Consider the following 13007-nt stretch of genomic DNA (forward strand, 5'->3'; position numbering starts at 1 on the left):
TGGCAGCCATATGGAGAAGGGACTGGAAAGGGTGAGAGGTGCCACGGGCAGGCCAGTGAGGAGGCTGTGGCCGCCCAGGGACAGAGGAGGGGCCTGGGCGGGGAGAGGGACTGAAGACAGAGGACCAGGGATGGAGAGCATGGACCCAGACCAAGGCCAGAGCAGCCACCCGGGGAATAAAGGGAGCTGAGGCCGCATGGAGCAGTTGGGACTGGATCAGGAAGAGCTTCAGAAGCCAGTTTAGGATTCAGTGCTTTATCCTGCAGGAGCTGGGGAGTCATCAAAGGCATTTTTATTTTATATTTTTCATCAAAGAGCTCTGAGCAAGGGCACCTGACAGTGTGGCTAGATTTATGTGTTCACAAGATCCCCACGGCAGCTGGTGTGGAGAATTGGCTGCTGGGGCGAGACCAGGGCAGGAAGACTGACTTAGGAGGCGGCTGCCATAAGGGTCCAAATGCGAGGGGGTGAGGCCCAGAGAGGGGCCTCCACTCTGGCACCCTGGGGGTGGCCAGTGGGAGGGGGGGCCTGCTCATCCAGGGCTTGTCCCTGCTCCTGGGGCCCTGGGCAGCTGCAGAGGGCCCGAGTGGGCCCTGGCTCTGATGCTTCAAGCAGAAAATAGGATGAGGGCAGCCAAAAGGCATCAGGGCTGTTTATCCGGTGGAGAGACGCCTCAGCATGGATTTATGGCCAAAAGGTTACTGGGGGGAGGGGCTGTGGGACCAGCTGTCCCCCATCTTCACAAAGGGCGGACAAAGGAGGGGACCATGGCCTCCATGGCAGCAAGAGGGAGAGAGGTTAGACACATGAGGAAGACATCTGGACAGGCATCAGAGGCTGGAGGGCCCCTTCAGTGACCATGCAAACCCTCTCTCTCATTGGACAGCTGGGGAAACGGAGGCAAAGAGGAAGAAGCAGGTCCTTGGCCAAGGTCACAGAGTGAATGAAAAGTGAATGAAAGCTGCGGCTAGACCCAGAAGCACAAGCTTTCCCTTTCATAGACCTCAGGGGTCTCCCAGAGTACTCCCCAAGCCCCTTCCTTCAGCAGCCGCTGAGGCATCTGGGGAATGTGACCCTCCCAGAGCCCCAGCCAGTCTCAGTGGTTCCGACACAGGGTGGGAGTCTTCTGTATCCCTCAAGGGTCTTGGTCTTTCTGTGTTACCTGTCTCTCTCTCAGCCCGCCAAGACTCAATTTCTCTGTCTTGGCCTCTGACTCAGTCTCTGTGGAGCTAAACTAGGCTGGACCAAGCTCCCACCCCCAGGGCCCCTCACTGGTAGAGTACCCCCGGAGACAATGCTCGGGCCCAGTGCCCAGGCGGGAACAGGTGGCAGCAGCTGTGGGTCTATCTATAGCTCCCTTGCCCTTCAATTGTTCCCGACTTCAAACAATGGTTGGGCCCTGGATTAGAGACATCCCCCCTACCGGCCCTGCTGAAATGGATCCTCGGGGCAGGAGACGAAGCTCACAGGTGCCTCTCTGATCTCTTGTGTCTACTTCTGTCTGGCCCTCCATGTACCTACCTATAGCTCTGAGCTCTCAGGCCTTGCTGCTCAGGGGCCGAGTGAGTAAAGGGCTGGCGGATAAGGGACAGGGTGTGTATGAACAGCAGAATGTAGACAGGCACGTGAGTGACACGTGACTTTCCCTCCTCCTAACCTTGGTTGACAGATACTCATGGGCATGGGGATGCCAGTTCCATGAGGGCAGGGACCTAGGCTTTCTTGCTCTTTGCTGCAGCCCAGCCTGAGCCTGGCCATGGCAGTGCATCTCTGGCTTTGGCCCTTAGGAAGAGCAACAGTGTGGTGTGTAGTGAATGGGACGTAAGCGTGAGCAGCAGTTTGGAGCAGTGATGAGGAATACCTTGTCTGATGTCAGACTGCCTGGGATTGAATCCTGGCTCTGATCAATTACCAGCAATGAAGTCTTGGAAGAATACTTGACCTCTTAACAATGGAGATTCAGACAAATTACCTACCACGTAGGATTCCGATGAGCACTTTACGGGTTAGAGCATCTGAAGTGTTTAGAACAGTGCCTGGCACGTAGTGGAGACTCACAGTGTGACATGTGGGTTTCCTCTCATAATATATTACTGTGCTTTACATTACTGTAATTTCAGGATATTTCATTAAGTGAGAAAAGTGAGGAGCAGAGAGGACTAGGTGGCTAGAGGCCAGGAAAGGGAGAGACTGGTATTTTCCCCTTGTGTATCCTTTTACACCTTTGAATTTTTTTTTATTGAAGTATAATTGCTTTGTGACATTGCCTTAGTTCCTGCAGTACAACAAAGTGAATCACTACATGTATCCATATATCCACTCTCTCCGACCTCCCTCCCACCTGCCTCCAACCCACCCCTCTAGGTCATCATAGAGCACCAAGCTGAGCTGCCTCCCATTAGATATCCGTTTTACACATGGTGGTTGTACCTTTGAATTCTGAATCATGTCTACCTGTTTCTTAGTGTTTGCTGAATGAATAAAGGTTGCCTCCAAAACATCAGTCCTTGAAAAAGCAAGCCCCTACTCTGCCCATGGGAAGGGCCTCGGGGAAGGCTGGACCTCAGAGTGTGGACTCAGTGCTCTCAGCCCTGGGTCTGAATCCCTGGGATGCCCCCTATCCTCCACCCAAAGGTGGGCAAGGTGTATCCATGAGGAATCATCCCAGAGCACGTGGTAAGCCAGAAGGAAGGCTTCCCAGTTTCTAGGACAAGCAGCAGGGGTGGAGGGGGCAGTGGAAAAAGGCTCCTGCTCTCTTCCCTGGCCCCGCCCCCCAACTCTTCAGCCCAGGCTATTCTTAGAACCCAGATAATGCCAGCAGTTGCTGTGGCTCATATCAGCTTCCAGAAACACCCGGCCCTGAGAGGCCCAGCACTGCCCCCCTCCCTGGCACGCTGGCCTCTCTACCAGGTAGGGGGGTCCTGCTCGCTCTGTCCACCGCGTCCTGCAGGCCACACACATTTTGGCCATGGCCGATAGGTAAGAGGACTGGCTGGTGGGCCCCTCCAGGACTTTCCTTGCCAGGCACCTGGGTGGAAGTAGGAAGGGCTGAAGGACTCTCTAGGGTGTGAGCTGACCCCTGGAGGTCACCATCCACCTGACCTATCCCCAGCCTCCAAACTATGCTCAGCATATGAATGAGAGGGGGTGGGGGCTCTGGACCTGGGTGAGCCTGGGGGAGGAGGAGAGAGGAAAGAGCAGCAAGAAGAAAGCCTGGGAGGGTCAGTGTATGGAGGAGGGGAGAAGGGGATAAAAAAGAGGAAACTTGGCAGAAGAGGGTCTGATAGATATGGCTCCAGAGTCAGACTGTTTAGGACTTCCCTGGTGGCCCAGGGATTAAGACTCCGCACTTCCAATGTAGGGGGTGTGGATTCAGTCCCTGGTCAGGGAACCAAGATTGCACATGCTGTGCAAAGTGGCCAAAAAAAAAAAAAAAATTCAGAGTCAGACTGTCCAGCACCACTAACTTGCTATATGAGCTTAAGCAGGTAACTTTTTTTTGTTGGAGCTTCAATTTCCGTCATAAAACTAGCATAATCTTATTCCACTGGATTGTTATGCAGAGGCAAGGAAATAAGGTATGTAAAGAGCTTGGTCTGTGTCTGACATATACACACCCTTTGTAAATGTTTGACAACAGTATCATTGGCCCCATCCAGCAGGCAATGATTCTTTTTCAGCTTTGCATCTGCATGGATGAGGCTGAGCACGTTTTAGGACCACCTCTTCAAATTGTTGCTCTACCATTCACAAGCTAAGTGACCCTGAGGTAGTAACTTAACCTCTCTGAGCCTCGGGGTCCTTCTCTGAAAAATGGATATACAAAGAGTACCTGCCTTAAAATGTTACTGAGGGAAATCAGTGGTCCCCAACCTTTTGGGCACCAGGGACTGGTTTCAAGGAAGACAATTTTTCCACGGACCTTGGAAGGTGGGGATGGTTTGGGGATGATTCTCATAAAGAGCGTGCAGCCTAAATCCCTTGGGTGTGCAGTTCACAGTTGAGTTCGCATTCCTATGAGAGTCTAATGCCGTCGCTGATCTGACAGGGCAGAGCTCAGGAGGCAATGTGAGCAATGGGGAGCGACTGTAAATAGAGATGAAGCTTTGCTTGCTCACCCACCACTCACCTCCTCCTGTGGGGCTCAGTTTCTAACAGGCCATGGTCCCACATCATGGGGTGCTGGGGGCTGGTGACCTCTGCTACAAATGAACCAGAATGCTTAGCCCATGGTAAGAGGTCAACAGTGTGAACACACCAGCCCTGCAGTGATGAGTATGTCGGGGTCGTCTAGTGGGGAGGCCTTGTTGGGTCTTCCATTCTTGGGATAGACTCTGAGATAGTGTCCAGGGCAATCAACATTCTAGAAGAGACATCCTTGTAGGCCTACCACGGAGGTCCCAGAATCTTGTAAGACCACAGACACCCCAAAATCCTGTGCCACAGCCTAGGCCCTCCCTGGGGTCTCAGGATCAGGACAGGCTGTCCCAGCCTACATCAACTTCCCATTTCATTGCATTCAACAAACAATCTCTGATGCCCCCCAGGTTGGGACTGGTTCTAGTCTTGCTCCTAAGGTCCAGGTATCTGTTTTTGGAGTGGAGAATGAGGGAAGAACTCTCAGAAGACCAGTTAGAGATGGATGGACGGTGGGATGAGGTTGTGGTTATGCCTTTGTGATCATGGTCCATCAGCTTGGGGTAAGGGGGTGAAGGGCAGACAGAGGCTCAACGAGTTAGGCTTGGAAGCCAACCCGAACGGTCTACCCTGGGAATCAAACAGTCTACCCTGGAAATCGTGAGGTGTGCAGGGTGACCTTGTGCTCTCTCATATATCAGGGTATACTGCCCACCTCTCTGCGAAGCTAGACTTTGCAAACTCAAGGGTAAGAGGTCTCCTTTATGACAGCCTGCAGAGATTTTTTTTAATAGGTTGAAAATGTTGTTATTAAAATGTCTCTATTTTCCTACCTAACACTTGGGGTCTTAAATTTCACTTTTCACTTGAAATTTTTGAGATAATTATATAGTCTCAAGCGTCAATAAGAAATAATACAGGGACTTCCCTGGTGGTCCAGTGGCTAAGGGTCTGTGTTTCTAATGCAGGGGGCCCAGGTTCCATCCCTGGTCAGGGAACTAGATCCCTCATACCGCAACTAAGAGTCGCATGTCGCAACTAAGTCCCAGCACAGCCAAATAAGTAAATATATATTTTTTAAAACAAAAAAATTTTTTTTTCAAAGAGTCAAAAAAGAAATAACAGAGAGAGATCCCCTGTATTGACACTGATACAATCCCCCAAGTTTATTCAGATTTTCCCTGTTTTACACCCTGTGTGTATGTATGTGCATGTACATATATGTATTAAATTCTGTGCAACTCTCTCATCTGTGCAGATTCAAGGATCTACCACCACAGTCAAGATATTCAACAGTTCCAACAACACAAAGGTGCTCCCTTTCATAATCATACCCTCCTCCCTTCCATCCTTAACCCCTGGCAACCTCCTGTGTCACCCATTTCTAAAACTGTCAATTCAGAAATGTTATGTAGGTGTCTTGCTGGGAGATGGTGTACAATCAAATGAAGATGTCTACAAAATGAAAAACCTTTTAAGTACTGATAAATATCACATTAAATGACAAAAAAAAAAAAAGAAATGTTATGTAAATTAAATCATACAATGGGTAATCTTTTGATATTGGCTTTTTTTATTCCGCATAATTCCCTGGAGCTTAACCCAAGCTGTTGTTTATATCAATGTACACGCATGCTCGCTTGCTTCAGTCATGTCTGACTCTGACTCTGTGCAACTCAATGGACTGTAGCCCGCCAGGCTCCTCTGTCCATGGGATTCTCCAGGCAAAAATCCTGGAGTGGGTTGCCTTCCATTCTAAGATAGATCTTTTATAAAAGTGAAGTAAAAATCTTTTATGGAGACATCCTTGGTTGTTCAGTGGCTAAGACTTCACACTCCCTATGCGGGGGGGCCCAGGTTCGAACCCTGATCTGGGAACTAGATCCCACATGCTGCGACTAAGAGTTTGCATGCCGCAACTAAAGATCCCCCGTGCTGCTACTAAGACCGGGTGCAGCCAAATAAACAAAAATAAATATTTTTAAAAGAGAAAGTCTTTTATGAAAGCTGAAGTAAATCCAACTTTCAAAAAGTGGGGGATACTTGTATTAGGATTCAGTCACTCCCGAGTATTTTAGACCCCCGTCCTTAGAGACAAACAGGAGGAGAGTATCTAAGGAGTCCCTGGACCTCATTTAAACTTGCAGACTGTAAACTTGTCTGCTGCCCTTGACCTAGAGACCCTGCCAACTCCTCAGCCTCACCTCAGGTAGCCCCACCCTCCCACTCACTCCTCTACATACCCACCAGCTTCTGAGAGCTTATAAACAACACCAATCTCCTTTCTGCCTCTTCAGGAACTTTCCCTCTGCCATTCCCTTACTCGGAATACTCCCACCCCAAACTAGGGCATGGCTGCCTCCTTCCTGTCCTTTAAGTCTCAGCTCAAATATCACCTCCTCAAAGAGGCCTCCCTTGATTACACTGGCTAAAGTAGGTCCCTTCTACAAATGTCATCTCTTCCCTCTTGGTATCACATATCTCAGTTTTTAAATTACGCTTACTGGTGCACATGTGCTAAGTCCCTGCAGTCGTGTCCAGTGCTTTGCGACCTCATGGACTGTAGCCCGCCAGGCCCCTCTGTCCATGGGATTCTGTAGGCAAGAATACTGGAGTGGGTTGCCATTTCCACCACCAGGGGATCTTACCTACCCAGGGATCGAACCCACATCTCTTACATCTCCTGTGTTGGCAGGTGGGTTGTTTACCACTAGCGCCACCTAGGAAGCCCACATTTACCTATACTGGTAGGTTGGCTTATTTACCACCTGTCTCTCCCACAAGAGTGGATCCCACTGTGCATCGCCAGCAGCCAGCACAGGACTTGGCACAGAAGAGGTGCCCATGAGGACCTGCCTAATGGGTCATGTTACTGCAGGAGGCGGGGAATCTGCCTCTTAGGAACTATCTTCCCAGGGGCCTCTCCTTCTGCTCCCCGCTGCCCTCTCCATGCCCAGCTGATACTGTGACTTAGGCTTCTCAACCACCCAAGCCTGGGCAAGTGTCTCCTTTCTTTGCTGTTCCAGGTTTAGCTGAGCCAGGCTAACAATACAGCACAATGTTGAGGAGTTCTGGAGTCAGACTGCGTGAGTGCAAATCCTCAGTTATCCTGTCCCTCTGGTCCTCTGTTCCTCATCTATAAAACAGGAGTAATAACAGTACCTGCTCCACAGGAGGGCTTCCCAGGTGGTGCCATGGTAAAGAATCCACCTGCTAAAGCAGGAGACGCAAGAAGACATGGGTTCCATCTGGGTGGAGGAAATGGCAACCCATTCCAGTATTCTTGCCTGGAAAATTCCATGGACAGAGGAGCCTGGTGGGCTACCGTCCACAGGGTTGAAAAAAAGTCAGAAATGACTGAGCACACAGCACACTGCACAGGAATTAAATGAGACATTACTTATAAAAAGGAAAAGGCGCAATGCCTCACATATAATGTAGTCAATACACAATCCTTACTATTATTTTTATTATCGTTATCATCATTCCCAAACTTAGTGAATAAACAAGGAAAATACATACCATCTATACAGAGACCATGAGAAGGTCCTCAAGAAAGGGTCATTCCTAAGATGGTGGGACTCCATTGTCATCCTATACAATTCCCTTCAGGCTTCTCTCCACCTCCCTTCCTTCTTGGTGAAAGTTTGGGGAGATGGAAGGGCAAGACAATACCCCCGCCCTGAGGCAACAGTCCCATCACTGGTTTCAAGGTGACCACTGCCTTCCCCCACATATACAGAGTTGTCAGTCTCACTCAACACTTCCTAGTTTCAGGGTCTCCCTACAAATAGCCAACAGTCTAGGCCCAGAGCCCTGCCACCCTCTAGCCACAGGCAAAGCCAAAGCTCATCTCCTCATCAAAGAGCTGAATTCATTCTACTTTCATGCCGTCCACTCAATCGTGCAAATATTTACTGAAAAATAAATATTTTTCTATTAATCTGGGAAATCCTAATAAGATACCATTTCACACCCACTTGGCGCTAGTGGTAAAGAACCCGCCTGCCAATGCCGGAGCCATAAGAGATGTGGGTTCAATCCCTGGGTTGGGAATGATCCCCTGGAGGAGGGCATGGCAACCCACTCCAGTATTCTTGCCTGGAGAATCCCATGGACAGAGAAACCTGGTGGGCTACAGTCCATAGGGTCTCAAAGAGTTGGACATGACTGAAGCAACTTAGTATGCACGCACGCACACAGCCTGACAAAATCAAAAACGCCTGACAAGAGTGAGTCTTGGTGAGGATGCTGTATAAGGGCAATTCTAATACATCATTGGCAGGAATACATATTTGTAAAACCACGTAGGAGAGTAACTTTGTATTATCTAGTAAAGCTGAATATGCCCATGACCGTCAACATATTGCTCAAGGAGGCACATGTTAGACTATTTTATCATTTGTGATAGCAAAATACTAGAGACAACTGGAAGGATCATTCATAGGACAAAAGGTAAATAAAATGTGGTATTTTTATGCAACGAAACCTGTAGAACAGTGAAAACTAATGAACTGATTACTCTTACCAACATGATGACTCTCCCAACATAAGACTGAATGAGAAAAATCAAGTTGCATAAGAACACGTATGTTATTTAAAGTCCAAAAAACAGGAAGAACAGACTCATTTATTTTTTACAAACACACACCGAGTAAAAGGACTAAAATGCATATGACCAACCTCATACCATATACAAAAATTAACTAAAAATGAATCAAATGATTGAAGAGCAAAAACTATAAATCTCACAGGAAAAGACATAGGTGTAAAGTCTCAGGTCTTCATGATTTTGTGATTAAACTTTTTAATAATTTTATTGATTGATTCTTGGTTGTGCTGGGTCTTCATTGCTATGTGGGCTTCTCTGGAGTTACAGAGAGCAGGTGCTACTCTCTAGCTGCAGAGCACAGGCTTCTTGCTGCAGTAGCTTCTCTTGCTTCAGAAAACTGGCTCTAGGTCTTCATGATTTGAGATTAAGCAATGGTTTCATAGACATGACACTCAACACAAGCAACCAAAGAAGAAATAGATGAATTAGAGTTCATCAAAATTTAAAACATTTGTGCTCCAAAGAACACCATCAAGAAGCCAGAAAGGAAACTGTCAGAATGGGAGAAGCTATTTACAAATCATATACCTGGTATAAGAGTGTATATATATATATATATATATATATAAAATAAGATATATTACATATATCATAAGAGTCTGGTATCCAGAATATATAAACAATTCTTAAAACAGCAATATTCTCTGCCCTTAAAATGGGTAGAAGGCTTTAACAGTAATTTCTCCAAGGAAGATATACAAATGGCCAATAAGCACATGAAAACATGCTCAATACCTTCTCCAGGGAATCTTTCTGACCCAGGGATTGAACCCACGTTACCCCCACAGCAGAGTCTTTACCATCTGAGCTACCAGGGAAGCCCCAAGAATACTGGTGTGGGTAGCCATTCCCTTCTCCAGAGAATCTTCTCAACCCAGGGATTGAACCTGGATCTCCCACATTGCAGGCAGATTCTTTACTGTCTGAGCCTCCAGGGAAACTTAGTTATTAGGGAAATATAAATTGAAATGACAATGAGATACTACTTCATACCCATTAGGATTGTCATCATCAGACTGACAAGTGGTGGTGAGGATATAAAAATTAAAACTCTCGTACATTGTTGGTGGGGATGTAAAATAGTGCAGCCACTTTAGAAACAGTGGCAGTTCCTCAAAAAGTAAAACAGTTACCATGTGACCGAGCGAATCCACTTACATACCCAAGAGAACTGAAAATATACACAAAAATTGGTTCATAGCAGCACTATTTATAATAGCAAAAAGCAGAAACAACCCAAATTTCCACCAACTGATGGATAATTCACCTGCCTGCCTGCTGTATTCACACAATGGAATACCATTCAGGCAAAAACGGAATGAAATATTGATTCGTACTACAACACGGATGAACCTTGAAAACATTATGATAAATGTAAGAAGCCATACACAAGGGGCCACGTACAGGATTTCACTTACATTCAGTGTCCAGAATATGCAAATGCATAGAGACAGAATGCAGGTTAGTGATTGCCAAGGGCTGAAGAGAGGGAAGAATGGGGGGAGTCACTGATAATGAGTATAGGGATCCTTTTAGGGGTGAAATTGTTCTGGAATTAGACAGTGATGATAGATGGAGTCTTGTGAATACACTAAAAGTCACTAAACTGTAAAACTTAAAAAGGTTGAATTTTATGGTATATGAATTAAATCTCAATAAAAAATGGCATAGAATAACAAACAACAAATTCTGGAGACTCTTAACTTTGCCGGGGGTGGGGTGGGGCAGTTTAAAGGGACACACAGGGGCCTTCAGCTACATTAGCAGTTTTTGGGTGGTGGGTATATGGTGGGTATTTATACTTTTCTCAATACTTTCATAATAAATAAAATTTAAAAGCATTTACTGAGTGTCAACAATACCAGATACCTGGCTGGTATTGTTTAGTCGCTAAGTCATGTCCGACTCTTTGTGACTCCATGGACTGTAGCCCGCCAGGCTCCTCTGTCGGTGGGATTCTCCAGGCAAGACTACTGGAGTGGGTTACCATTTCTGTGGATCTTTCCAACCCAGGGATTGGACCCACGTCTCCTGCATTGCAGGCTGATTCTTTAACGCTGAGCCACCTGGGAAGCTCCCCTGGGTGGTATAATAATGGGTAAAATCGGATCTCACCCTGCCCTACAGGAAGTCCCATAAGGATAAGTAGTAAGTGGAAAAAAGGGACTGTCAGAGAGTAAGTCATCACTTCTTCCTGGGCTTCTGCTTCCTCTGGGATGAAATGAGAGCTGGACTAGAAGCTTGTGAGTAGAAAGTCTCTGAGGATCCTAGGTGCTGAGGAGTGTGTCTCCCCTTTATCAGCCTACAGCTTTAAGAATTCATCACACACCATGAGCACACAGGCCCTGGCATCAGTCCTGATGCCATCAAGTATCCCAAGTGGTCCTAAGGCAAAGCCCAGCTGAGTCTGTTTCTTCTCAGCAAAATGGGAACAGTGACTTCTCCCTCCTAGGATTCCTGGGGTGTGTAAATGAGATAACACATATAAAGTGTCTGGGACGGGCCTGGCACACAGTAAATCCTCAACACATGAAGTCCTCCCTTTGATTCCCAAGGCATTTCCTGAGCAGCACTGCTGGGCCAGGCCTGTGCTAGGGGCTGGAAGACAGAGGAATTCTACTCTGAATGGCCAAGCAGTGGCCCCCAGCCAGGTAGAGAGACAGCCTCATAATTCCAGGCAAAGTGATGCCATTGCTAAAAAGAGACAGCGGCCACGTGCACAAATGCAGACCTTGGGACAACACAGATGTCCCAGTCAAGAGGCCCAGTCTAGGCTTGGCCAGAGGCCCTCAAGGGTGAACGGCAACATACAAATTCAAAAGACTGGCCTCCATTCACACAGCAGTGTAGCCATTCTTCTCTTTTTCAACCTTGTTCAGACTCAACTGTTCCCACAAACCCTAAGAACAGAGTTTGCAGTGGATTCAGAAGTCAGCTTTGTGAAGCCTGAGCTCATGGCACACCCCGAGGTGCACATGTAAGGGGCACAGTGGCGAAGAGGGTGAAGCTCCATGATCTTTGGCAAGTCAGGGCATCTCTTCAAGCCTCCAAGTCCCCAGCTGTAAAATGGACATGATAACAGTCCGCACCTCCAAGGGTTGTGGTGAAAGTGAGATAGCAACTGCAAAGCCATCACCCAAGTACCCAGCCCTTAACGAGCAGATCAAATAAAGATTAGCTATTATTAGAAAAAAAAAAAAAAAAGGGAAATGAGGGGATCCAGAGAGGTGAAAAGCCTTGCCCACAGTCACACTGGTAATTCGTGGAGTCAGGATTTGAACTCGTGTCAGAGACATCGAAGGACTTGGGGCATCATAAACTCTGTCTGCTCCAAAATCTTCAGCAGGTTCCCTGTTGTTCACTAAAGGGAATCTATCCCTGCCATTGGATGAGGAACCAGCAAAGGCATGAGGCCAGAAAGACCTTGGGCAAGTTCCCTAATTCTGGCTTCCTTGATCTGGGATACCTGAGTCAGCCCAGAGAGGTCTTTGAACTCCTCCCCACGGTCTGCAAAACGTTTACATCTAATGGAGATTCTCAAAGGAGTCTATGGCCTCAAAAGTAACAAACCACAGACTCAACCTCACTTTGTGTTTTTCTTATCCATCTAAAGGAGATACAGTACCCACCTGGAACGGTTGGGAGGGGATCAAATGAGACAGCTTATGAGAAGCACCTGAAACATCCCATGATTTAACCTAATCTTGGTTTCCCTCCCTTATCTACTATTCCAGGTGCTGAGACTAAAGTGGTGAACAAGACAGATACTGCCCCTATTTTCATGGAGCTCACTTTTGAGTGGAGGGAAACCCAGAACATTAATAATTTCAGTTACTAGGAAGTGCTATGCAGAAAATACACAGGAAAATGTGATACAGGCTGATCAGATGGGGATGTCACTTGAGGAGGAAATATCTGAACAAAAAGGAGCCACTTATGCCAAGACTTATGGGGAAAAGCAGAGGTTGGATGGCATCACTGACTCAATGGACGTGAGTTTGAGTAAACTTCGGGAGCTGGTGATGGACAGGGAGGCCTGGCGTGCTGCAGTCCATGGGGTCGCAGAGAGTCAGACACGACTTAACGACTGAACGATAACAAGGGGAAAAATCACCTGGGCAGAGGGAGCAAGAAAGGCAAAAGCTCGCTGAAAAGATCCATGGCCAAGAGCCCCTCACTCCCAGTCTCACCACAAACTGGGATTTCTTGAACAAGTCACATAACTTCTGAGGCTCAGCTGCTACATCTAAAAAATGGG

At 47.4% G+C, this 13007-nt stretch overlaps 1 long non-coding RNA gene across 1 annotated transcript; it reads left to right on the forward strand.

Moving 5' to 3' along the window:
- The first annotated feature begins 2834 nt into the window (after nucleotides 1-2834).
- Nucleotides 2835-5698, forward strand: LOC113903091. The gene is made up of 2 exons (XR_003514018.1): nucleotides 2835-2979; nucleotides 5396-5698. It is a non-coding gene; the product is annotated as an uncharacterized LOC113903091 (long non-coding RNA).
- The last annotated feature ends 7309 nt before the right edge of the window (nucleotides 5699-13007 follow it).

Source organism: Bos indicus x Bos taurus, chromosome 13 (genome assembly GCF_003369695.1).
Source record: "Bos indicus x Bos taurus breed Angus x Brahman F1 hybrid chromosome 13, Bos_hybrid_MaternalHap_v2.0, whole genome shotgun sequence".
Lineage (NCBI taxonomy): Eukaryota > Metazoa > Chordata > Mammalia > Artiodactyla > Bovidae > Bos > Bos indicus x Bos taurus.